Here is a 27,628-nt window from a genome sequence, read left to right on the forward strand (position 1 = left end):
GGCATCTCACAGGAGCAGGGCTGATTTTAGGCACAACGAAAGGAGGGAGCAGCCGAGGGTTGAAGGCAGCAGTAACATCAAAACTCTGCTAGTGTGAGGAAGTGTGGAGCTCTTGCCTACGTCTGCCTGGTGGAGAAAGCTGAAGTTGCTGGTGTGGGTGGCAAGTATTGCTAGGGAAACCAGGGCAGTTTCCAGCTTTGCTCCCTAACAACAGGACACTGAGTTGCCCTTATTCTGCCCTTTGACTGTGCTGACACCCTTATGCCCTTTCTCAAATCTTTCTTCATATGTGGCTATGTTTGCTCTGTTTCTCCCATAGTTATCTTTAAATCCTTGTTAGACAGCATGAAGACTATTTAACTCTCTTAACCACTGCTTTGAGCTTATTTCTGGCAGGAATCCTCACCAGCAAGAATCATCCTTTTGAACTGAGCAAAACCATAGCAGAGTTTTTATTGCTTATTCATCCTGCAAGGATGTAGAGTTTATTACAGCATCCTTTAAAAACTGATGCATACTCAAATGAAGAAAATAATAAATTAAAAAAGCTTAAAAGCATGATAAAATAGGCCAGAACTGTTGTTTAAGAGAAACTCGCAAAAAGTATAAAAACTGACAGTAAATCCTTTTCCAAATGCATCAAGAACAGGAAGCATACCAGAGAGTCAGTAGTCAATATGTGATTAAGGTTTAAAGGTACCCTCAGAGAAGATAAGATCATAGCAGAGCATTACAGAAAAGCTGAATAAATGTCTTCTCTAAAAGAGTTAGGGAAGTTTCCATGCAAGACCCTTTCTTTAAGGGAGAGTTATTAGAAAATCTGTGACAAATTGAAGGATCAGTAGGAAAAGCTATAGTTTAAATGAACTACATAATCACCAGACAAGACTGTATTCTCCCAGGAGTTCTAAGTGAATATAGTTCAAACTACGGTGTATAACATCTTGCTTAAAACCAGCATTTTATCTAAGAAGAGAAAGGTAATAAATGTGATTGTGATTTTTTTCTAATGGTACCAAGAGAGTCAGGGACCTACAGACACTGCATGTGGACCAGGGTGAATTCATAAAGCGTATAATAAAAGAATTAGGAGAGGCAATGAAGATAATGTGTTAAGGAGGAGTCAGCATAGCTCTTAGAAAGAAGACTTATGCCTCACAAGTAAATCTGTTGGAGTTCCCTAAACGAGTCACTAGGCATGTGAAAAGGGAGATGCAGCTGATACAGCCTATTCAGATTTCTAAAACAACCTCAGTGCAATTAGTCATCAAAGACTTTTCAAGAAGCTGAGCACCAATGGCAAAAAAATTGGCTAGAAGATGGGAAAAAGAAGGCAGGAGTTACACAGAGAGTTTTCACAGTGAGGAAAGACATTTTCCTTCCTTGGGAACTGGCATGGAAATAAAGCTGTTCAACATAGTCATACATGATACGATGAAAGTACTGTAATGCAAAATTTACTGTGAGAAGGGAGGTGATAAAATGTGCTGACATCAAGTTATTTGGGGTAGTAAAGATAAGCGCTGAGTGTAAGGAAGGACTTAATAATACTGAGCAACAGAGCAAGCTGAAATGGAGTGCAAATCATTGCGAAAATTTTCCTAACTTAGCATATAAAATGATGGGCCCTGAGCTGGTTATTACCACGGAGGAATGAGCACTTGGGCTGTAATAGTTCCAAAAAGTTGGCAGTTCAATGCTTAGCAAGAGTAAAACTGCAAACAGAACATTAGCAATTATTAGCAAGGGAACCAAGAACAAATTGGAGAACAGCCTTATGCCGTAGTGTAAATCCATCAAGCCTCACAGGCTGGAAACGGTGTGCAGTTCTAGTTCCCCCATTCCAAGAAGGATACAAATACCACAAAAGGTGGTAGTTGTGCAGTTAGGCTGTAGATCTTCTTGCCTCAGGATGCTGTGGATTCTAGGAGTTCAGATGGGTTTCAAGTGAGCCTGGGCAAACCTAAAGCAGCAAAACCCATCATCATTTGTTAAAAAAATATAACACTTCTCCCTCCAGAAAGTTCACTCCTTTCTAAGTGTTGGAAAAAAACCCCACTGGGCTAGACAGACCTTTCATACAACCAGTACAAAATGTTCTCACATTATCACCACTGGTCTCAAAATATATTATATAAATTGTTCCCTTGTCACTGTGAGAGTGCCTCAGCTGATATTTCTGCAGCCACCTGATAAACTGTACCAGCAGATTGGTTCTTAACACCTGGGCCATCATGTCGTATTTCATCAGGCTCAATCCATTGCCTGCTATATTCAGCATGAATTTTGCTGGGGCTTTCTGTAAGATCCAGGTGAAGCTAGTACAAATAGTAAAAGCTCTGCAGAGGTAGCACCTCTGAATTTTTTCGTCTTTTTAATATACAGCTCCAATTCTTAAATTAGAAATATCTGTGGACTGGATATGGTAACTGAATTATTGTGACAGAGCAGTGCTATCAGGATGAGAAAGTTCTATACTCAGAATTACATAGAAAATTGCCTCGCCCTTCAGAAAGGTGGTGGAGAGGACAGCTATGTCTCAAAAGGGCACAGACAATGAAAAGGAAGCTGAAAACTCCTTAGAAACCAAACCTAACAACCAGAAGACCCAAAACAGTCTTGTGATTGTGACTGCTGTGGACATCTGTCCAACAACTGTGCCAAGAATTCAACTAATAAGTAAAAAACACAGCCAGAAACGAACAAAGGAGTGTTGTCTCCTTGGGGAAGCTGTCTGGTACCCTGCAGTCTAGCTCTGAAGAGAGCACATACTCTGTGACAGACATAATACAGATGACTATAAACCCTGACACCTCACTTTAGATTGAAGAATGTATTTTAAATGCAGTGTTTTCAAGGCAAGTTTACACATCAAACTGTAACAGTCCTAATGAAATTATGTGAGCCTTCAACCAGGAATAAGGAAACAAGAGAGACGTGGGTTGGCATTTTCTATGACTCATCGCTTGAAGGCAATTTCACTATCCACAAACGAACATAACACTTTACAAGAGACAAAGTTATTTCAACAATAAATTATATCCATGCCCCACATAGTCATAAGGCAGAAACAGATACGATACAGGATGGATCACTATAAGCAAGCACAGGAGATGCTGTGGAGTTACAGAACAGAGCTGATGCTAGGACCATGCATTGTGAAACACCACAATATGAAGTGACAATATAGGAGGAATTACACCAATCTGATCTTTGAAGCCTATCAGTCAGCTCTGTTACAATATTTGTCTGCATATCGAGAACAGACAACAATAATGGTAAGAAAAAATAGTAGTCGCAAAGCATACAGGTACTTGAACAACTGACAGTCTATAGGAAAACTTTTAGAAAATATGTAGGCTACTGAATCCCTGGTGAAACAAGGTAACAGAAGTTTCAGTGCAGAAAAAATTGTCCTTGCCTGCAAGGTTTCATTCCTACTGCCAAATATCTGAAGGGTTTGAGCTGTTCACATCTCAAACTAATTTGTAAACAGTCAGTGCTCATTTTGTTTCTCCATAGCTTTTTGTTAAATACAATTATTATTTCTGTTCTTGGTACAATAATAAGGGAGCTTGCTTATTTTTCCAAGCCCTACATTTTTCAAAATCGAGCCAACCACACATTTTCAATATGACATGAATTTTCCCTCACCTTGCTTTACATCACCAAGTGTTATGAAGCTTATTTTCTTACTGTTTGTAAAGCAATTTGAAATCTTTTCATGAAAGACATAATACATCCAAGTAATTATTCATTAACTTCTGTCATCTCCATTCAATGCTAAATCTTCTCCAGTGTGTCAGAGCAGAGTTATCTGGTGACATATTGAACCACTTGGAAAAAGGAGGCATTTCTCCTATGTTTCTGCTCACACAAAACTCACTGATGCCACAAAATATTTCCAGTGATTTTTCCCTCTACGAAAGTGGTGAGAGTTTTGCCTTGATCGGAACTGATGTGTCTGCAGAAGCAGAAAGACTCTCTGTCTCTGATGTGAACAGACTGGTGCCTGAGAAAGTCTTTGTGATATCCTCTTTTATTGCAAAACATCACTTTACATTAGGAATAAAGGAGAGCAAAACTGATGTGACAGAAGCTGTTACTTATATTATAAGGGCCAATAATATGGTGTTGCAACTTCTTGCTCACATTAATGTGCCTCCTTCATTTCAGGCCATGGGTGTACACAGCTAGGTATGCTAATACTCCCCCCTCCCTGTCCTCATTACTGCACATAAATGACTTGAGAGACTGCAGGTCTCAGCGACACGAAGGACAGAAAACTGCTGCTGAATTCTGCTTCTACAAATAGAGAATCTGAGCCGACGACATATCCTGCATAGGTTAAAAGTAAACCACACAAAGTATTCCCATTTTGTATCTGCAGCTACATGTTGACCTGCAATCTAGAAATGTTAGCTTTTGAGCCAAACTAAGCACAATGTTAGCCTTAGACCTGTGTGAGTCCTGTATCAAACACAGCGGGTGAGATTCTGCTCCAGATTAAGATTATTAAGATTAAGAAATTTAAATGTCTATATGTGAGCTAGCTGGGTAATTTTCCTTTGCAGCCAGTGGAGTTCTAGGGCTTGATTATAGCTTTCCCGTTGTTCACACATAAATGGCTAATGTTATTTAAGATGTCCTACAGTATCCGTGACATCTGCACAGGGAGGGTAGTAGCTATGACACCGGGACTGCACCCCGGGAGCAGCAGCCAGGGGCCGGGTGAGATACCCAAGGCTTCTAACGAGTCACGACGTGCCTCCATTGAGGCAGTGGTGTCCTGTCCCTGGTCAATATTTCCAAAGAGCTACTCAGCTTATCCAAATGCACCCTCCTGTGCTTCATCAAATTACTAGAGTGTATTCACTAGATTTTTATTGGTTATGAGGGAAGCTTTATTTGCAAATTAGATACCTCCACTCAGCTACGTCTTTTAAGGTATATTAACGTGACTCCCACTTGAAGGGCTTAATTCAGATACCTACATATTTGCATTTTATGCCATCTGAGATGCCTTAAGGTATCCTGAAACTTTCACATGGAGCTGCCAGCTATGACACAGGAGCTCTGAGGCACCCGTGTCCTTGGAGCTGCAGCTAGAGACATGGCCCCGCAGCTCAGAGGACCTCAACGGCGCTCGGTGCTCATGTTTAGGCAACCAGAAGTTCCACATGTCTGTGTGCTCTCTCGCCTTTCCCCTCAACTACAAATCAATAGAGTTGATTTACAAGAATCACATCAAGCCTAGGTTCTGCTGCTGTGCTGAAGGTATGGTGTGTTAGACATTTCCTCCCTTTTTTTTAATCTCTGTGGTCTGTGCAAAAGGCCCCTCAACTGCATCCTCCACTGCCACAGTGGTCAGAGAAACTGAGATGAAGGTCATGTTCTCAGGGCCTGGCAGGTTCATGCAAACCCACACCCTGACCTCAAGGCTTTCTGGAACATCAAAGGCTTGGTTACCTCCTCGCTGAGGACATCTTCACCTTGTCATGGGATCAGTCAGTACACACAGCAGCACCCACAGGCAGCTCACTCGCATGAATGCGTAACATACTAAATTCCTTGAACTTGAACGGACACTGCTTATCACCGACATGTTTTTTCCTCACAGCTAAAACCCTACATACAGGTATGGAGGATCTCAGCAAACAATTACCGAGCCCCAGTGTCTTCTGGGTTGCAGGTAAATCGGGTCCTGCTATGTGTGAGCGGCCTTTTCTCCAGGAAGCACATTCATAAAACAATTATATTATAGCCTGCCAGAGAGAGGTTTTCATAAGAGGTTTCCATGGGGTAGGCAACTGCTAGAGTATGGCAGAATACTATTAAAAGAGACTACAGTTATGAAGAAGTTGGGAAATTCTATACATGCATTAGGAAGAAAATAAAATCCTAGCTATTGTAGAAGGCCCATTAGTCAAAGGAAATGATAAAACTGTCCATAACGGTTCAGAAAATGCAGAAGTACTTAAGGGTTTTAGTTTATATTTGGAGGAAGGGATATGATGTACCCACATCACATGAAGATGATGAACTGCAGTCAAATCAGCAAATAAGTCAGGTGACTGTAAAATGCAACTTTTGGAATAAATACTGTTACATCAACTAGCCTGCATTATTTGCACCCAGGAACTGTAAGAAAGCAGGCTCTAGAGTACATCTGGCCTACTGATATTTCTTGATATATTTTGGCATTAACAATATCAAATGCAGCTAGAGTGGAATTCCAAAATACTGGAAGAGTGCAACTGTTGTGGCAACATTAAAAACACATAAACACATTGTGGGGGAGATCTGTGCAAGAAAAGATTTAAGTTTGTCGATCCCAGGTAAAATAGTGGAAGAACAGATAAAGAATTCAATGAAAGCATGGGTATCTATTCAGTATTTCAAACTTGACATCCTGATACAAATATGGCATTATGAAATACAAATAACCAAACCAGTGCACAGATTCAGAACTAGCTGAATGATTTCAGCATGTCCTCAGTGGGGATCATCATCAAACGGTATGTTTCTAGCAGGGTATTATGCTGGACAAACACTACTGAATATTTCCATCATTGACGTGGAAGTAAAAAGAAAAAAAAACATGGACAAATTTGCAGATGACTCAAAGATGGAGTCCTAAATAAAGATGAGACCAAGGTATTTATATTAGTGGTATGGACCACTAATACGTACAGAGGGGAACAAACTATCTAAGGAAGCAAATTTTCTTTCTGTTGATATTAGGAGATTAAGACCAGTTACCTTTCTGGTCAGGATGCCTCAAGTAAGCACAAAATACATTACACTCTTCACTAACACCAATTATCATTTAAACAAATACAAGTTATTGCTAACCCACCTTTCTGACTGAGCACTGACATTTACATGACCTTGAAAACTCAGTGTAACTTCCCTAGAACATGTTTTCTTATCTGCCCTCCAGTATGTGTTATGCTTTGTGTGGCACCCGAGGCTTTGAGAAATTTCTTTGAGAATTTCCTTGCCTAAATCTAAATTTGTTACCACCTCCTAGGCAATTTGCTACAAATTCCTAGAGATTTCTCTGAACAAGATTAGGTGTCATGGAAACTACGCTTTCGCACCAGCATGTCCTTTTCACCACCATATCTGACTGTAATGCTTCCATCTGGTGACCGCTCTGCTAGTCAGCACAGTCACACAGCATCCCCACTCCTGGTGAGGGTACTGCACCACCGGCAAATAAACAGTCAAAAGGACATATCCCCTATTCCCTGCAAAGGCATCCTTTCTCCCAGATGGCAGATGGGCACCTGGTGCCTCTTGTGTGAAGACTGTGGTACGGGTTCAGTTTCTCCACCTCTGCTCCTTCAGGCTTCAGGTTCACCGCCATTCGTTATGGTTTTTCATATAGATTTCAGCACAATTTGGTACACTTTCTTCTTTTCCCCAGACCTTCTCATGTATTTTCACTCCAGTGCTCCATTACCTGTCTCTAAATTGTATTTTATGTTTTTAAAGGACAGCTAGAAGTCAAAAGAAGAATTATTCATAAGTAGTCATCCTTCTTCAACCCTTACATAATTGATCACAGCTTTGATGAAGAGTATTTAATTTTCTTCCCTCTATGTTTTATATCCATGTGAAGATAACCCACTTAGAAATATCTTTCTTTTAGCCTACTTTTTAGTCTGCTTTGTACTCTGCTATGTAGACTGTTTAATCTTTTCACTGGAATATATGTTTGCCAACACTGACAGCTACATTAGAAATAATGTATAAAATACTCTTTTACACTGGTATTGCACAATAGAAGCCATCTCACAGCAGCATTTAGGAATTTTCATATTAAAAGCCATTAAAAAATACATGTGATCTAGAACATATAGGGTAGGAAATACAAACCCTACCATTAAGTAACATGGGGAAAATTGTGCCTTTTTCACTTGTAGACCCTATATAAGCAGTCCCCAGGACATATAAAGATATGAGTTAGCAGTGACATGTGCAAGCAGTAAGGGTGCTACGAAGTGATTTGATTTGCAGCACGGAGAATATATTTACAGAGACAATGTGCTACTGTGTTGAAATATCAGAGCTGGCTCTGAACAAACTGGCTCAGAAAGCAGAAGCAGACTGACTGCATTAGTATTGCTTTCCATCTGGGTTAATTAGTCCAGCTAATAGACAGGCTAAATCAACTGGCACAGAGCTCTACAGCTCTTTATAGGGCTTTGTTCTTCAGCTTGCTCTCCGACAGCCAGCTCTGATAATGCTACTTAAAAAATCTGTTGCGCCACAAAGGCATATATTTACTGCTGCACATCAAGTCCCTATAAGGTATAGAGTGACTATAAAGATATACCCTTTTACTGGAGGGAATACAGCATGGAGGCTTGGGTTCCTGCTGCATTTTACATGTAGTGCCATGTGATGACGTGCATGGAGAATCCCATGGGCAGAAACTGCAGTTCAAGTGTCCAGTTCCTGCTCCCAGCATCTCATCTCATGAGCATCTACGCAACAGGGGTTTGTATCATCCCTGACACAAAAGAAAAACTGGAACCTGGATTTCCCACAGTGTCACTGGTAACACTGCCACCACCACCACTGTAAAAGAAAATACTGGAATGAAAGCTTCTAGGTGTCTGATTTCAGAGGAGGCCATCAAATTTATATCCTACATGGAAGTTGTGTCCCTGTAATACTGAGTGCGGTGCTCAAGGCCAGGTGTCTTTCAGGACACATGCCTATCAGCTCATACACTCCCAGAGCTGTGAACTTATTCTTTGCCTCCTGCTCACCATCAGAGAGGTGATGAGCCTGCCAGTGAATATGTCTCCCTACAATCTGGCACTGGGCAATCCTTTGCCTCAGGCTGACCTCGGCAAATCATTCCTGAAATTTCCAAAATTGCAATATCACACAGACTGTCCCTCAAAGCTGGGAACTGCTTCACGAGGACACCTGGGGTTCAGGTGAGGTTCCTCCTCACCCTGCCACATGCCAGAGAGCTTCCTCATTGCCATTAGCCACTGGGAGATGATGCTGCTGACCTCCACAGCACCAGCTTTCAAACTGGCCTGTGCAGTTCCTGTGGACAACATTCTCTCACCCTCTGGGCATTTCAGACCAGCATAAGGGAAGCTGAAAGCGTGCTTGTGGTGTTCCAGTGTTAAGGACTGCCACATCTTTAAAGCGAAAATTAGGCAACTACTTTGAAACCACCCTTGTCTTCAAAGAGTTATAAAGAAATGGTAAGTAATAATGTTTACTTACAACTTTCGAGCCAGGCAAAAAAAAATTAAAAAGGGTTGATAAAATATTTCTGAAGAAACCAAAAAAAATTCTTAATCAACAACACAAATCTCTTCCCATATCCACTCAATTGGTTGTGCATATTCCTTGACCCCCATGGTTGGGAACTCTGCTGTCCTTTACATTTCACGTTGGAGGATACATTCCTCGGAGAGAACCACAAATGATCGTATCTGTTACAATTGGTCTTTTCCCCAGACATTTATAGGAATTCCCTTCACATTCAATTTATCTCTGCAAAACTCCTTCACTTCTAATCTGTTTTGAAAGGTATTTTGATGTGCCTTCTATACGCCTGTCAGTAGCATTGCCCTGGAGGTGTGAGCGTGACTTTGGCAGAGAGGTGCAGCCCTGACAGTGTGCAGTCAGGTTTCCCCATCTGGTGGCAGGACATGCAGGGAAGGGAGTGGAAGTGGGGCTAAACCCACCTCTTTCAACACAACAATTAAAGACTTCCCACTCTTATCCCTTGCCCAGCACTATGCACCACCACTTCCATAAGTAATTCTGTACCTATACTTGCCTAAGGTTTATGAATTATCTTCCATCCACTGAAACTTAGATTTTACACATATGTGTAACTTAAGAAGTTATACAACTATATAAATGGAATTAAGGTACATGCTGATTATTGGCTTTTTTTTTACTGAGATCAGACCAAGCCAAATGATAATCTGCTGTTCTGCGATGTTTAGAGGAAAAACAATCCCCAAAATCTGTCTTTGAGAGATTTTGTAAGAACCCTCTGCATGCAGGGATCTCTGATTTCACCGAGATGATAACATCACAGATAAAGCACAATGAGATATTTCTATCACAAAGAAATTGTTCAGCCCTTGGAGCTTTTGAAAGCTTTCTGTCTGTTGAAATTACCACAAAATAAAATGCATCGAGGCCAGGACATTCCGTCACCTCTGAGATAAGCAGTTGTAAATCTGTGTTTTCTAATAAGACTGGAGGTAACATAGCTGCTATACCAAGAAAAGTCAATGTCCCCTGCATGAAAGCATCTGCCTTGACAGAAACCAAGAAATATTTCTATCACTACTACCTTTCATGTCCACTGTAGCTGTTAGTGAAGTGAGCTCCCATGGCAGAGAGCTGCTGCCCTGACCCATGCGTGCTATCTGGTGACACCAGCAGCGTGCTGAGACCACCTTCAGACCTTTGAGCTGAAAGCCCATAGGAGCTGTCACCCACCAACCAAGACCCCTTGGAAATCAAAAGACAGAAAATCTGAGTAAAAGTGTGAGGAAAAGCGGTGGGAGAGAATAATTCAGAACTAAATGTTGGTGACCGGGTATGACTAATCCATCTGGTGACTAGGTATGAAACGTGTTATCATTTACAGGATGTAAGAGCCACATATTGACCGCACAGATTGGGTGTCCAACGAAACCAGACTGAATGAACAGCAACCTTTCCTGAAATAACCAGAATTACGACCACGAGATAGGGGAAATTTACTCTGTCTATTGTCAAACTGCCTAAAAGAACAAGACATTGGGAAATGCTTTCAACAGAGTTGGGAGGAAAAAAAGAAAGGTAAAGGAGTCTGGAGACAAACTAATGTTTGTTCTAGCTGCTTAGGGCCAGGCCTTGGGTGGCTTTAGAGACTGAATTATCTTCATTTCCTAACAAATGATCCCTTCAGGTTATGCTTCAAGAACACAGGCAGGGCAGTATTTCAGTATGTGCTCTGTTGGCAGAGGCTTTGATGTCCAGAATGTCAATCCAATGCTTTTCAGAAGGCACTGCTATCATTAGAAAAAAATTTGCAAAAGGAAAAAAAACCCAAACCCGACCCACATAAAAACCCCTCACATACAAGAGTGACAGGAAAGCCTAGCTAAAGATGTACCTCATAAAATTATTTAGAGCAACTGAGATTGAGGTCAGTGAGTTATTCCGTGCTTCCACCATCACAGCTGTGGTAGGAGTTCAGCCTTCAGTCTTTGGAGAGTTGAAACATTATCTTGTTTCAAAGGGAAATCACTGAAAGTCAAGCTGTAGGGTTTCATATCATGATGCAGATAGAAAGGCCAAACAAAACAAACATCAGAACAGTTCTTGAGAGTCAGCAGATTCTAAATTATACACTTCCCTTATTAATTCAAGTTTATTTTAACCCTCTTTCCTCCTGACTTATTTTGCTCTAGACAAGAATGCTTATAACCAGAGATTCAGACCAGTACCTTTTAGTCTTACTTTTGTTTCAGTTCCAGTTGAGTCCAGTAACAATCCCTAATTATTTGGTGGCCTTGAATTGCTCCCCAGAAAAAACACATAAGTCCTAAAAATGGGAAGTCCTGTGATAAGATGTCTCTGTAACCTACCTTCAGCTCAGACACCAGACATTTGGGCTGGACTAGATGATCTTTAAAGGTCCCTTCCAACCCAAACCATTCTACGATTGCCTTAGCACGGCATTTCCACTTCTCTCAACCTTCTCCTTGAAGCTGAAGGAGAGAAGCTGTGGTTCTCTGCCATTCCCATCCCCACCTAGCAGATGTGTGTCTGCCTGCAGACGATATAGCAACGTAAGAGCACACACACGCACAGACGTAAGTGGAAGACCACACAAGCATAATCCCACAGCCATATGCAGGGATATGCAATGGGGCTGATGATAGTGGGAAGTCAAGGCTGAGGGTGCCGGCAGGCTTTAGGGGCAGTGCTGGCCGTCAGCCGCTCACCCCCGCGACGTGAAAGTCAGCCTCCTCCTGCCAGAAACCAACCGTACAGCCGGAGCTCACTTTAGGCAAGTGCAAAAAACCCCGTGCCAGAAAGATCCCTGCTGAGGGCTGCGGAGGCATCGTGGTGCAGGGGCAGGAACATCTGCTGTGCACGGGTGAGTCATTCGGGGAGAGAAAGACGGGGGCAGAAGGGAGGAAGACACAGCGACAGAGCAGCTTTGCTGGACCCGGGAGGTGGCAGCCCTCCCTAGGCTGAACAGGTCTCTGCTGGGAAACGCTGCGGAGCTCTTACCCTGAGAAGGGTTTCATTTCCTGGTAGGAATCAACAGAAACATAAAATTAATGGCTTTATGTCAGTTCAAGGATAAAAATAAGTTACTGAAGCTGCTTTTGCAGGTCAGGTTTGGGTTCGGTTCAGTTCACTGTCAACAGCACTGGTTCAACTTAGTGCAATTTCCCTGTGAAGCCCCTATAGCTTTAAAGGTACCTGGGTGCCTAAATTGATCTTAGACTAAGCCCCCAGGGTTACACAGCGTGAGGCCAAGCAGAGCCTCATCTCACATCCTCACCTACAAGTGCGACATTTAGTACTTTTGGAGGGACTTAAACACATGGGAATGATGGTGGAGTAAGCAAGGATGAGTTCAGAGAGAACTGGCTACTTCACTTTCCATGTAAGAGTAGAAGTGTCCTCATGCGGAATGAATGCAGGGTAAAGAGCAGATTATAATTTCACTCCTTAATTTACTGTCATAAATAGGCCTTCTTGCTGCATAAAAATACATGCCATGCTAAACCACATTTTTTAAACAAGTGATTAAGTCAACAGAAGCACTAGATCCTCCTATGGCATCTTGGATTAAGCACCAAACATACAAAAAATACAAAACGTAGGTGTACAGTACGTGAGCTTTACCAATATGTTCCATTCAATTGTTATTATGAAAAAGGAAATGATCAACACCTAAAGCACTTTTCATTTGTTTCCCATATTGTTCTTCATTCTCAAAAGTGACTCGCTCAAACCATCTTCCAGCCCACACACATCCACCTTTCAGAAAAAAAAAAAAGAAAAAAAAAAAAGGCAAGAACCCAGATTTGACCTGCTGGCCTCACTTCTATTATTTGTAGTGACACTTCTTTATTTTTGGACTGTGGCTTTTAAATTTGAGACTAAAAATAGCAGCCACCCCCAGAGTCCCGTTTGCGTGGGGGGAATGTTTTGTACACAAAACTGTGTCCTCATCTCACTCACTCCGCCTACACCTTTCATCCTCCAAGACAATTTTCTGTGAAGATTAGCAAGACATATGAGGCAGAAGCTCAGCTCTTGGTTTGTAATGTTAATATGAGGAAGTTCAGTCAAGCGTGTTAGCTGATGACTACTTGTTTCACATTGCAAATAACAGGATGGTACTTTACAGCAGCTAGGTCCTGTCCTGGAAATAGGTATGCAAGTGAACAGTTTATTCATTTCAATAATATTATCTAAATCAAAGGAGTTGTACATATAGTTATATGGGAATGTCCTGGCTAGATCATATGAAATTTCCACCAAGTTCTCTAGTAGCACTCAGTGTTAAGTACTTCAACAAACCATCAGATGGAAAAACATAAAAAACTTCCCTGTAAGCAAGATTTCCATTGCTAGATATTTCTTTCATGCCCTGAAGTATTTGTGTATCTCTGAAAAAAACACTATCCTGTCTAATATCATGGCATTTATTTTCAGCATTGTGGATTGAGCCCTGAATCCTGCTGCACTGTTGGCCTCAGCGAAATCTTGAGGCAGGTACAAGCACATGAACCTAAGAACACATCATTGTCATAATTTGGCACGTCACCTGCTCTGCACTATTTGCCCATGCACACCATCCCCGTGACTAATAATTTCCATTGCCTGCTTTATAACTCACTCTGCATCTTGAATTCTTTAGAAATGAGTGAAACTACAAAGAACATGCCAGGTGAAGCCATTCCCTTGACTGTGGCACTGTATTTTCCAGGTTTTTATGCATCCAAGGATTTAGGTAATTTTTTCTGGCTGGTGATCCACACTGAGATAGCATTTTCCATAGTCAACCTAGGGTTACATCTGGAGTTAATTAGTAAGTGATGACAATGACTATAGGAACTAATGGGATAAATTAATAGTTTATGTTATTCCTTTCCCTGTGATAACCTAAAAGTTTCTTTGGCAAGTTTCTTATTCATCCCAATAAGTTGAGTTCCTCCACAGTTTTCCTCAGCACTCAGAATCCTGTTTAATCTAAACTGTCTATTTTTGCCATTTTATCTAATATTTCTTTTCCTAAGCTGCCGCAAAAAGAGAAAGCTGAAGATCCTGATCCATCTGAGCTGTGCTTGGTGCAATATTGCACCAGGATGCACCAAAAGGACCTTGCCTACTTGCCTTTATGATCTCCCAGCACACCCGAAATGTAGGGGCACTCTGCTGTGCCCTGTATCCACGGGGGAAGTGTCTCCTACTGGCGAGATGCACTAGCTAACCACCTCAAAAAGTCTTCTATGAAAGGAGAATCCCATGATACCTCTTCTGATCCACCAGGGATCGGATAAGGAGATACTTCAGAAACAGCTTATTGCTTTTGGTCTGATACCACTGACTGGTAGTAGAAAAAAAAGTTGTGGGTTTTTTCCAGTATCTTTGGTTATGTGTGAAATACCATACAGGGGAAGTTCACAGCAAGACAACAAGGACTGATTTCTTGGGGGGATGAAATGTTTCACTATCATACTGAGAGTATTTTTTTCCCCTTCATTCTGTCTCTTAAAAAAAGAATAAGTCAATCCCTGTCACTCTGTTTTTCATTTTGCTGGAGGACAAAGAGCTTGCATTTTCTTTTTATCCTGCTCCTGTTTTCAGTAACATCCTGCATGTCATTCTTTGGTCCCCAAGAAATGTGAATTCCTGTGAATGTCACTTCTAGTTAGGAAGAATGAGAACTGGTTTTCCAATAACTGTTTAAAATGTTTAGCCATGTCTCTTGTTGATGAAGACTATGGATTACCAGAAGGAATAAAACTGACACATCTCACTCTTGAGAAAAATGATGCAACTTTACTAATTTTTGAATGAGAGCTCCCATTGTGAGCTCAAAATAAGTGTTATTTTGAAAAAGAGCATCTGAGCTGTATATCAAAGTGTCCATGTGTGTCATACACAAAAATAAACACTGCCCTTGCACATTAAACAGCACTTTTTCTGGCAGTGGAAATAGGACCCACTCTGTTTCTAAAGCTGTTAGTTTTGAATTTTTCAGATATAAAGGCTCTCAGCTGGAGTTTCAGCAGCTGCCAGCCGCTGTCATTACACACGGGCCATAATGGGAACCTCCTGCTACCTGTATATTCTGGGTAATGGCTAAACCTGGTACAGTTACTTTTGCCCAAACTTGCTAACTCTATGTCCTCACGTCCCCCAGTGTTCAGGGAGAGCTCAGTTCTTCGGGAACAACAATGTACGGATATAAATACACCGATTTATCTAGCTGGGCCTTGAAGCAGTATTACTGAATGTAACTGCTCCATGTGAGCAAATAAAATCCGCTATAATTGCGCTGGCGCTGTGTAATGAGTGCTTCTTAGCTTAAGACTGTGATTTCAGCCACATAACTAGATCAGGAGTAGGACTGGCAAGAGTCACAGTTAGGATAAGACAAGAGTTTAAGGTTCAGGTTGACAAGGACTATGATGTAGGGTTAAGGGTGGATGTAGAAGGCTTTACTAAGGTAATGCTGGGGCTTGTGCCAATATGACATCCCTAATTTTAGGCCTTCATCTTACAGAAGTTTGGATGTTAAAATTAATTCCAAGATTTTTATTGGGAAAAAGTTTAGGCCAGCAGGGGCTGGTGAAGAAAGATCAGGTGCTGGACTGGGAAGAAGCCCTTGCTAAATTTAAGGCTGGCGCCAAGAGAAGCATGAATCCAGCAGTAGTGCAAATCCTTTCTTAATTTTAAGACAGTGAGCTCTCCCAGCCTCATAAAAACCAGAGACACCGCAGCTGTGATCAAGCCTTGCAACCCTTGCCAGATCCAGAACTAAATAAAACTCATTGACCTTGCTTGCCTGTGCCCTCTTCCATCACCTAAACCTTAAGCCCAACTCCCTTCCAGCAGATGCAGCCAGCCCCAGCCATTCCCAGACCCAAACCTGGTTCAGGTTGTCAGTCTGGGTGGCAAATTTAACTCCAGGACATGTTTTTGTCCCATCCTGAATTATAACCACCCTTGTGATCCAAGAACCAATTTAAGTTAGTCCTAAATTTAATCTTACTGTTTCTTGCCAGCCTCAGATCTCAATGTTGAGTAGGGTTGATATAACAGACTTTGCATGGTGTCTGAAAGGACTTGATAAGCTAGTTTAGGATTGGTGTTAAAATTATAGTTTTGTGCAGCAAAGATCAAGGACTTCAGTTTGTGGCTGTCTCCAGCAGAAATCTGGCTGGCATCAACATGGCCCACGTCACTAATTTCAGATCTGGGGCTAGAAAAGGTCAGTAGATTCCAACAGGCTGAAGGGTCTACAACTGCTGGAGCATCTCCTCTTCCAAAATCAGGCAACAAGCCCAGAAGTCATGAGTCTATATGTTTCTGGCCATGAACGTTAAAGGCCTCTTCTCTGGTATCTGGTATACACACTTATATAAATAAACTTAATGGTCAGACACCCTAGGAATAAAATCTAAATGATAGAATACTTCTCTTCTTCTTAATAATTACAATATTATTTTTTAAATTACTTAAAAAAATACAAAGGTTATGAAGTCCAGGCCTCAAAAGCTGAGAAATATAAATGAAACTTAATTAATTAAATTCATTAAGTGCATGCATGCAAGTGCATTACAATTCAGTCTTTAATTGCATGACAACATAGTGGTTTTGCTTGTGTTATTGAATGCATTGAGTGAATATTCCTCCTCAGTATGAGAAGAAAGGTACCAGGGCTGGGTAGTTAATAATGGTATAATTAGTAGGGGCCCTAACTTAGATGCTGACAAAAAAGTAAAATGTCTAATCAATGGGGAAAATTATCCCAGAAAGGAGAAATAAAAACATCCCTATTAAAGAAAATAGAGAATTCGAACATGCTAAACACTGTGCTCACTTATGCCAAAAAAAATGTTTAAAATGTTCCAAATCATTAAACCAAAATGATGGTCATCTGACACTTAATATCTCCAGATTAGAGAGCCTAGCTGTAGGTCAAAGATGACAACACTATCTGAATTCACAAGTGTTATGAAGATAATGAATTTTAATTGGTGAATCCAGATTGATTCAGATATCATGAAGACAGAAGCAGAAGAGTGCCTGCAAAGAAACACATCAATACTGAGCTGGATACATTTAAAAAGCGTTTGCAAGAGGAACATTGGAAGAAATACTGACAAAGTACCCACTCTCATCTTATGGTGAAAAACAGCACATAAGAATTTTAAAAACCCACCTACGTGCCTTTATGCAGGTATTCTGATTTAAAAAAAAAAAAAAAAGACGACATAAAACTGTTCCAGGAAACATGCAAAGAACATAAAAAAATCTAGATGTCAAAGTTAGCAACCAGTCACTCAAGCTCAACCAGAAAAAAAAAATCAAAAGTAAAAATAAAGCACTGAGAATATCTGCATGCTTAAAATAAGACAGGCTTATTTTTCTTGTGCTGAATGAAGACTCAATGGAAATAACAGAAGCTATTGCACATTTTTATATCGTAGTGACATCAGCACATACGCTGATACAATGCTTCAGTGCCCAGCACTTGTAGCGTGGTACGCCTCGCCTTACCTGCTGGTCCAGGTCAATACACTCAGGAAATCATGAGCACTCTTGGTCACGATCCTTTCCAAAGTAATTTTCTTTGCAAAAAGATCAAACAGGCACATCAGTCATTCACAGGAACATGCTTCATCAGTAATACCTGTGAGAACAAGACCAGAAGCTACTATGTCTGATTTAAATAAGATTTAACTTCTCTGCTTTGTCGTGAGGACAATAATACATTCATTGTCCCTACTCTTGAAAGTGGTTGTCGTAAGGGCTAATTAACTTGCACTATATAATTCTGCTAAGACTGAGAAAATTGTTTAATAAAACTGAATTCCTGAGGGGTTTATGACTATGATTTGCCCACTCAGGACTTTCATTAAATAATAACAAAAAGCAACAGAAAGTGTTGGATATTAAACCAGGCTTTAAGGAAGGACAGGGTCTGCAAAGTATAGCATTGAGCATGGAGTAGTTGTGAAAAACGTAGGGAGGGAAGGCTTTCCAGCTGGTCCCAGAAACTGGAGCAGTTGGGAGCGTATTAGGAATTCTTACTTCCTGTTTATTGCAAAGCAAAATGAATTGATAATTCCATAAATACTAAATGTATCGAGAAAAAAGACATTTTATATGTATAATTACTGTGATGAAATATATTCTATACACAGACAGCTTCTTCATCCTTCCAGTGTACTGCAAGGATAAGAGTTGCATACCGTCCATGGAAAATTCTTTACTATAAATCTCACAGGGGCGGCTCCGTAGCATCATACACAAAATGCTCTTGCCTTTCTGACATATGAGAACGTTCTCAGGCAAAAAGCAATGGAAATTTAGTATAGGGAAAATTTGATAAATTTTGTCCTCTGGAGTAAGTAGAGTTGCTTTGGTCCTACCTAATATACAGATTTGATAGTTCTGACTCAGAAAACTGGAAATAGCTTTCAGCAGCAATCCCACCCTAATGTGTTCAAGCATAAGGTATAAAGCATAAGGTTCTTCAGCTCTGTTTCACAATGCACTGAGCTGACTAAATTGAAAAATCAACATGGATGACAAGCAAATCCTGTAATTCTTTAGTAGTAGTGTAGTGAACCCCAAAGAACCTAATTTATAAACTTAGCATTATTCTAGATGCTGTACAATCAAAAATAATGGTTCCTGCATCAAAGAGTTTCATGTACAAGTGTAATGTGAAACACTGAAGAAGGATAAAGAGAGGAAATATAAGAAAATAACTCAGTAGTTGGTGTGACAGTGTTATCATGCCAGCGCATTGACTGGGGGGGAGACAGCACAGAAAAGGAATGTTAATGACAAACCAGCAGAAAGATGATGATGTATCTTGGTGAGCAATTACAAGATGCAAAAAGGGTAGACTAGATGAAAGCCATAGAGAAATCTAATGAATAGGCAAAGGAGGCATCACAGGTCAGTTGAAAGCAAGAGTCAGTTACTCATTTTTACCTGCCCTTAACTTGTTATGTGATTTCAGACAAAGCACACTCGTCAGGATTTCCAGAAGCAGCTTCAGTGACTCAGTTTTTTAGCTGTCTATTAGAGACCCTTTAGAAGCACCTGACTTTCAGAAAGCATGTATCTTGCCCGTTTTGGAAAATCAGGTCTCTTTCGGTGGCTTATATTGGACACCAACAAACTCAGCTATTAGCCCAAAAATCTCAGGCCACTTCTGATATTCTTGGCCTATATAACACTTCAGTATTCTTATCCTTAACAAGGAAACAGAAAGGCTTACCTGAATTGACTGTTTCACTGCACTAGTTACTGAATGTGTGTGTGAAGTGATGGATGAAAGGCTAACAAAAAGTGAACGATTATGAATGTGTATTAACCAGTGATTGCAGAAGGCTGGTGTACACCTCTAAACTGTTACACTAGAAAAGGTAATTAATATGGTAAGACTACACCAGATATATAGGCAAATAAGGCCAATGCCTGCTAGAATATTAGGGACAAACAAAAGTGAGTCCAAAGATCACATATGGTAAACTTTCTAGCTATAATTGAGATTTTGAATCTGTTTATCCCATAAAGTAAAACATATTATTTCCCAGGGATCAGAGAAGAATAGAACTGCAATTCTCTGGTCACTTCAGGAGACCGGAGAAGAGAGAAGATTCGGGTTTTACAGATCATTCAATGCTAGGGAGCCACTGCCACGTGAACATCAAAGAAACTCTTTGCTATGCTGTTTCTATATCCTGCTTTTAAACTAAATGCTAGAGAAGATTGCTGCACATTAGTTATATTTCTCATATGAGTTATAATGAACTAATCATGCAAATTTACAACATTACCAAAGCAATCACAGCTAAATTATAAGCAAGGTCTGTTTTATTAATGACCGTGACTCAGAACAATCTCATACCATCTCTTCTGCTGTGAGAGCAGCTTACAAAGTCCAACAACTGAGCATCCTGTAATCTGTCCATGAACTGATAAATCCTCAGACCTCAAAGGTGCCTCTGCTGCCTTATCCACATGATGGGGAGACTAAGTCCCCAACCCATCACTGAGACCTCCGGCTCAGGAAGGATCTACCGCCCTGAAAAACTGAATGGATGATACGTAGCAGAGCATCTCCCATCACACTGCAGATCTCATTACACAAGAGGGTACTGCTATCCCACAGGTCCCCTGTGATGTGACTCCGTGGCTTGAATTACAAGAACAGGTAACTCTCGGGGCTGGAAGGATTGTTTCACTTTGTTGAACTCCACATGGTATTTTGCTACCACATTTCACAAATTTGTAGACCACACATTTTTTCATTTCAACAAACACTCGCACTTCTTCAATGGCACAGATTCTAATCTTTTTTACAAGCATTGGAGAATGCATTTTCACAACAAGCAATGCTTATTAGAAAAGATTGGTACAAAGGGCCATGAAGAATGAAAAAGATAGTTAACTGCACTCCATGAACTTTTTGCTTTTCTATCTCAGGAATTTCCTCAGCTTGCACCTGGGATGACATTTACTTGAATTACCTTATAGAGAGAGAGAAGATGACGCACCAAAGAGCTGACTGACTCACTCATAGCCACAGTGATTCAGTAAAAGGTCAGCCTTATACAATACATAGGCATGTATGGCTTCATCCTACCGTTAATGAAGTCAACATCAAAAGTCCCATGGACTTCAAAGTGTCAGGGAGAAGTCTTTTACTCTAGGATGTTTAGCAGCATCTCATGAGATATCCAAACAACAGCTCAGCTACCGAAAGACAACTCGGCCTTAATGCAACTCTGCATTAATAACATAGACTGCTTATAATGTAATTTTACTGTAAGTCTATAGCTGTTGACATTTTGGCCATGGAGCCATATGCATTGGAACATAAGAGGAAGTCCAAAAGGTCCTGGTGTTCTGCAGAAGGAGCTATAAAATGCCAAAGCAATTAAATAAATGTATCTACTGACTTTATTTCATACAGGAGCACATTAAAACAAAGGGATTGGAAGGTTTAGAAAGAACATTGTGTAACATGATTTTTTTTTTTCCCTTCAGCTGTTTTTGCCTCTGCCTGCTGCTTGTGTAACATATTGCATGAATCTGTGTGCAGATGATTCTTGCATCCCTGCGGCTGAATTGACTTGATCATTATCTACGAGATGAGACGTCTGTACTGATTATTAAGTCTAGCTGCAGGGTCTGAAATCATTAATTAAAATATAGATGAGATAAAGGAAAACACCAGCGATTGCATCACCATCTCTAGGAACGACGGTTTAGTTCTCCGTGTGAGGAACTGGGGATTTACCACTCTTATCAAGAGTTTAGGAAGCACTTAGAATGAAATAAAAGATTAAGGTAACCCTCTTATCTATCCTGCCATCAAAAAAAGCAGTTACCGGTGAAAGTTTCCGTGAACGTGATTAACCCACACTGAAAAACCGCCCAACCGACCTGGAAGGCGTTTCTCGAGGCACTCGCACCCCCTGCAGTCCGCACTCGGAGTAGCGGCGGAGTAGGGACGGAGTAGGGACGGAGCAGCTCCTGCTCCCGCTGTGCTGGGTGTGCGAGGCGGGCAGCACTGGGAGCAGTGGGCTCGTTGGGGCTGTTCATTCCCTCCTGCCTCCATCTTAGCCATACCAGACATATTTCCCTCCATTTCCATGCTTTCCTGGATAATACTTCCCCCATCCTTTTGTTCTTCTCACTCAGTTGCTTCCCAGCCCTTCACACCTGATCCCCACCGCTCTCCATCTTATTCATCCAGTTTGGGACACTAGGTCCTTCCCAACTGCTCCAGTTGCATCCTGCATCATCCCAGCAGGCGGCTGGAGATGGGGGCAACTACAGGGTATGAGCAGACTACTCCCCCCTGGGCCTTTTTGCACTTTGGAGGGTACGTCTCAAGGTCCCCAAAGGGTCAGAACACCCCACTCAGAGAAACCACCATTTGTCAATTTAGCTAACTGAACACTGAGTACTGTCTGCTGAACCAGTAAGTAGCAAAGTGATGATTGATTAACAGCTGTAGACTGGTGACTGATAATTAGATTAAATTAGACTAAATACTCAATTTATCAGCTAGGTATGCCCATGCTCAGGATAAAGCCTTTCTGGGTACAACACAAAAAATCAATTTTCCTCTTGTGGAGTCTGGAAGAGGAGACTGAGTCTTGCTTTACCCAGCTGGCTTCCCATATTCCCAAGACATCTTTGCTTACAGTTTTTCTTCACCATTGCTGCTTTCAAGGAATGTGAGTGCTAGCCTTTATTTCTTTTTGAAAAGGTGTCTATCACAAGCTTTACTAGGATCAGGAGTACCCATTGTCTATGAGTATCTGAGAGGGATGAGCTAAGGGGAACAAGTGAATCTGAGAGAGATTTTTCTCCTTTTTTTGAGAAGACCAATCTTTGAGGCATTTTGATGTAGGGAATAAAACTCTTTACCAAATCAATATGATATCTTCCCTACACACTCCAGCTGTTGTCCTGTTTGCTCTTGTCTTGGCCAGAGCTGGGCTAGCCTTAGCTTCCCTCTTCTTCTTCCAGCCCATGGACGCTTCTTCCTTCTTTCCTTTAGGAAGAATTGAGCAATGAATGACTCTTCTTGGTTTTCAGTTGCTTCCAACAAGCACCCACACTGTTAAATTCAAAGACGACCTTATATATAAAAGCTGTGGAAGGAAAAAGGAAGATGTGGTCTGTTTCTATCATGTCATTAAAATAATAAAGGAGAAGATGAAACAGTCACCAGCATCAGGACCTGTTGCCTGGGAAATCATTACCAGTTACCAGAAGAAAGGAATTCCTTGGAAACAACTTTAGAAGCCAGAAGGAAGTTGTGAAACTGCCAGTGGTGAAGGCAGCAGTTCTCATAACACAGCAACAGGCTAGAGGCATGACCTGAGTAATAACATCTCATCAAGATGTGTCTGAAACTCTTGTTATTACAGCCCCTGGTAACCAGTCAAGCCCTCCAGTCTGCAGACAGCCAAGCTGCATAATTATTAGGAATGCTATCGCAGGGGATTTTTCTTTTTATAGTGCTTAAAAGTCCTTAAAAAGGATTAACGACCCTAGAAACAGGGTAATTACTATTTTCTGTACTTGACAAACCAGGAAAATGAGATATGGAAACTTTAACTGACATACACAAAATACTCCATGTTATAATTAAGAGATCAGAACTACTACCTTCAGGGTCAAGCTGCTGAATTACTTTATGTTTATATATTATGTGAATTGGATTATTTTTAAAAAAAGGTTAAAATGAGTCTTGACTCCTGAATTTTCCTTCTGGTTCTGTCACTGACCTATTCAACAAAATGCAAAAGGCATATGTAAATCAAGCCACACCTGCTTCACACATGATTGCAGCCTTTAATCCGCTGATGACTACGAAGCTTTCTGAGTTCCTATGGAGAAAAATACTTAACAGTAAATACCATTGCCATTATATATCATTTTATATTTATACAGAAGTATGAACGTCAAGAATTGGGAAGTTTACTCAGGAGTGACAAAGCAGAAGGAAATGGGCAAGGGACTTTACAGAGTTTCTCACTCTATCGAGATATGGTAACTGTGGGAGATGTATTTCTGATTTTGCCTGGAAACAAAACACATCCTACTCCCTACACCTATTGCACTATGTGATTTGAAGCAACGTCATTGAACATTCTGTTCTATGAGCAGCAAGAGTTTTGGTTACTACATGCAGTGGGAAAGATTCATGCTGCTCTAAATTCAGTTGCACCTCTGATCACATGATAACGTGGAATTTCTGTTCTTTTTTATTCTATATAAAGTATAGAATATACGGACTACTCTGAGATATTACTGTCTTCTGTAAGACCATGACAAATATCTGCCCTTTTGTAATTTGTTTTCTCACCTTTATTAGAAGAACAAAATTAATTTTGAGCAAACATATTCAGGACAGCTGTGAGATAAATTGCTGTCAGATAGTTATAATTCTGAATGCATGATCCAAAGATCAACAGCTTCTCAATAGACAGAAGTTCTGTACTAGCCCTTTTTTTGATCTACCATGTAATTAATCAGGCTGATAGTCTATCAGCACCTGTACATGTTATCTTTTGATGCAGTGAAAAATGTACAGCCTGTACTTTTCATGGTCTAGAGCTCCAGCACATTCGTGCATCCTGTGACCTGAGACCGTCTATAGAAACTCCAGGCTCCAGGAACTTACATTACTGTCAGCCTGGGTAGGATTTGTGAAAGAAAAAGCATCCTTCAGGCAGACCTAGGAAGAGTTGTGCATCATCAGAGACAAGGTAAAACTTGCTATGACATGTGACTGGGATAAGCACAGCATGTGGGTTTGCAAATCTGACATGCAGTCACATCAGCCAATGCTGAAATGAGTTCCAGGATTTTACAGCATTAGCAAATAATTACTGTAGAAGTAAGCATTGGCTAACATCAGGCTCACGTATGCTTGTGAACTTTTGAACTAGGGCAGTATGGTATTTCAGTCTATCCAGAGTCAAAGACACACAGAATAACATATAAGGAACTATATACTTGGGGTGATGATTTCTCACCATCCAATCACCAAGACAAGGCTAAAGAGCCACTGTGTCCTAAGAAGTGAACACCATAACTGCAAGGTTTGTGATGATGACTCTTAAGTCCACTGATGGTCAGGGTGGGAAGCTCTGTACTGATGATTATGACTCATAAGGAACTGAAAATTTTTTGCTGTGAGTTGGCTTAATGATAATGTAAAAGTAAATATTCTGAAGAATGAGAGAGGCAACAAAAAGATTCTTGATCTCAGGTGAGAATCTTTGTGACCAGCATCTCAAGGAGGAATTCAAAGCCCTACAGACAAGGAATTCTTAGCCGAATAAAACACGAAATATCTTTTTGCCAGGTTTTCTGTACTGTAGGTAATCTGCAATGAAAATGTAAAAACCGAGGGCCTTCCAATACTTGTGGGCAGATGGAGATTTCCTATCAAAAGGGCCTCTAAATGCGGTTGTGTTTCCCCTTGTTCTAGGACAAAAGACATGAGCGGCTTTTGGGTGGCACACACATTGGTGGAACAGAAACTCCTGGTGCTGTGTGCCCTACCGTTGCCAAAAATTTGGCTCTGCCTCATTTAGCAGGTCATCAGCATCATTCATCGGTATAGTATCATAGCGGGTCATCATTCCTCAGCAACAACAATGCAGATTTATGAGTAATTGAGTATCTCACCCTGAGGGCTCCACTGCCAAGAAGCATGATCTCTGTCCATGCAGGAGCAGGGATTGAGCTCCTCTCTCTGACAGAACACATGGCGCAGCCATCTACCTGGGGAGCACAACTGTCCCTGGTTACATGCGACTTACTTCAAGTCAGAAGCTAGGGATGTCACAGGAAAATCCAGTGAAAATGAGACTATTCTTTTATCATACAAAATAAAACCTGCAAACAAGCAATACAAAAATAAAAGGACAAAACAATCTGATTGCAGAGAAGCTGAAATCAGCTGCGGACAGATTTGCTGTGGCTGGAGAGTGCTTGAATCCCACGTCTGTAGTACAAGGTGGGCTGAAGTACGGGCATTCGCTGAGGTCTCCAGCCTGAGTGATTGCATGCAGGTTTAGCCACGCTGTGAGCCTGCATTCTCAGAAGAGAAGGTGGTGTGCTGATATAAACTCCTTTGCAGTAGTTAGCGCAGTCCAAGCAGAGCAACGATTTAAACTTTGTCTAAATTAGGGCCTGCAATTCATACTGACACAGAAATCAGCCCCAGAGCTGGCATACGTATAGTGGTATAAAAGTACCACCTAAACCAGTGGTAGAGGTGCTAAAATTTATTTCAGAAATTCACATAGCATTGTATCAGCAAAAGCATTTTTGCCTCCTTTTATGACTACCAATTGCCTCCATCTGGACTGTTATCAGTGTGCTGGTAAAGCTGTATTTGCAAAGCATTCCTAATGGAGGCAAGCGGATAATGGGGATTTCAAACATAGGTGATCGCAGCTATCTTCCCTGTATTAGCCATCACACAGGAACCTGTTCTTAACATTGAAGCGATTACAGCTTCGTTAGTTATTATTTCAGCAAGAATATTGTAAATATTTAGACATTACAGTGCAGGCTATCATCCAAGGAGAAAAGATATACCTTCTAAACAGATAGTAAATCAATGGCACTAATAAAAAAGCTTACTACAAAAGATTAATGGGGATAAACACTAAATAAGCACAGAGAGGGAGCAGTATATAAGTTTGTTTAATCCTTTTTTACTTTTATACGCTTTCTTCCCTTCCCACAACAGGGGCCACAGCCTCCTCATGGCTTGTCACTAGAGGGCAATGAAGACTTCAGGCACCAAGGCAGAGGGTCACTGCAAAACCTCGGCTTCCTCAGAATTCCTTTTTTTCTCGTTTAGCCTGAGTCAGCCAGAAAGGTCAAACAAATGTGGGTATCATCACCTTTAAATCGTTACGGTGCGAAATGGGCGATACGAGACACTATGGGGAAGCAGCGCTGCCGCAGCAGGAAGCCAGGGGAATGCAGCTATCCCCTCCTTCTCTGGCTACGCTCTTTGTCCATAAAAAATAACCAAACCCTGTCCAGTTTGGGTTTTAGCCCTCAGATGCATGTCCCTAGCCCTCCTCAGCATCTCTTGCAATGTTTACACGAAGCAGTGTGAATATGCTGGTTGGGGAACAGCCACATTTTGTTGGAAGAGGCAAGCAATATCCCACCGGTAAAGGCCTTCGCTGCTTCGATGTGATACACTGCTGTGCTTTGTAAGATCGGGGTAAACGGCACGAATCAGATTTTGCTTTCTTTACACCCACCGCGCACAGACGTAATGCAGCTGCTAACTTCTGACTCGTTGACGAGGCACAGCTGAGCGGTGGAGTGGCAGGGGGACTGCGGGGACAGGGTTGCGTCCCAAATCTAAAAGCGCTGGCAGCTGCACGCACCTCAGGTGGAGCCCAGCCTGCGTCTCAGCCCACAGCACACGAAACGTGAGGCTGCAGCTGCACCGCCTGCTTCCCCTCCTCTTGCCCTGCCATGCTGTGCTGTGGGGAGGCCTCCGAGGGTCTTCGTTTGCTTCTTTGTTTCCTCCCTTCCTTCCTCCCTCTCTCCCTTTCTTCCTTTCTTTCCTTCCTTCCTCCCTCTCTCCCTGTCTTCCCTTCTTTCCTTCCTTTCTTTCTTTCCTTCCCTTCTTCCCTTCCTTCCTCCCTCTCTCCCTTTCTTCCCTTCTTTCCTTCCTTACTTTCTTTCCTTCCCTTCTTCCCTTCTTTCCTTCCTTTCCTTTTTTCCTATGGTCCCTTCTTTCCATCCCTCCCTCCCTCCCTCCCCCAGAAGGTACCTCCAGGCCACGTTGGCCTGTGGG

General features: G+C 41.4%; 1 protein-coding gene across 3 annotated transcripts in view; it reads right to left on the reverse strand.

Moving 5' to 3' along the window:
- The window catches only part of SH3BP2 (SH3 domain binding protein 2), a 93,642-nt gene that overhangs the window by 47,241 nt on the left and 18,773 nt on the right, over positions 1-27,628 (reverse strand). The window contains exon 1 of one of the 3 annotated variants that reach the window (XM_049833346.1): positions 17,803-17,859. The exons of the other annotated variants lie outside the window; for them this stretch is intronic. The gene's annotated coding sequence lies outside the window, so the exon portion shown is untranslated. Of the gene's footprint in view, positions 1-17,802; positions 17,860-27,628 lie in introns of those variants that run through there. 3 annotated transcript variants of the gene reach the window in all.

The sequence above is a fragment of the Accipiter gentilis genome, chromosome 3 (assembly GCF_929443795.1).
Source record: "Accipiter gentilis chromosome 3, bAccGen1.1, whole genome shotgun sequence".
Classification (NCBI taxonomy): Eukaryota; Metazoa; Chordata; class Aves; order Accipitriformes; family Accipitridae; genus Astur; species Astur gentilis.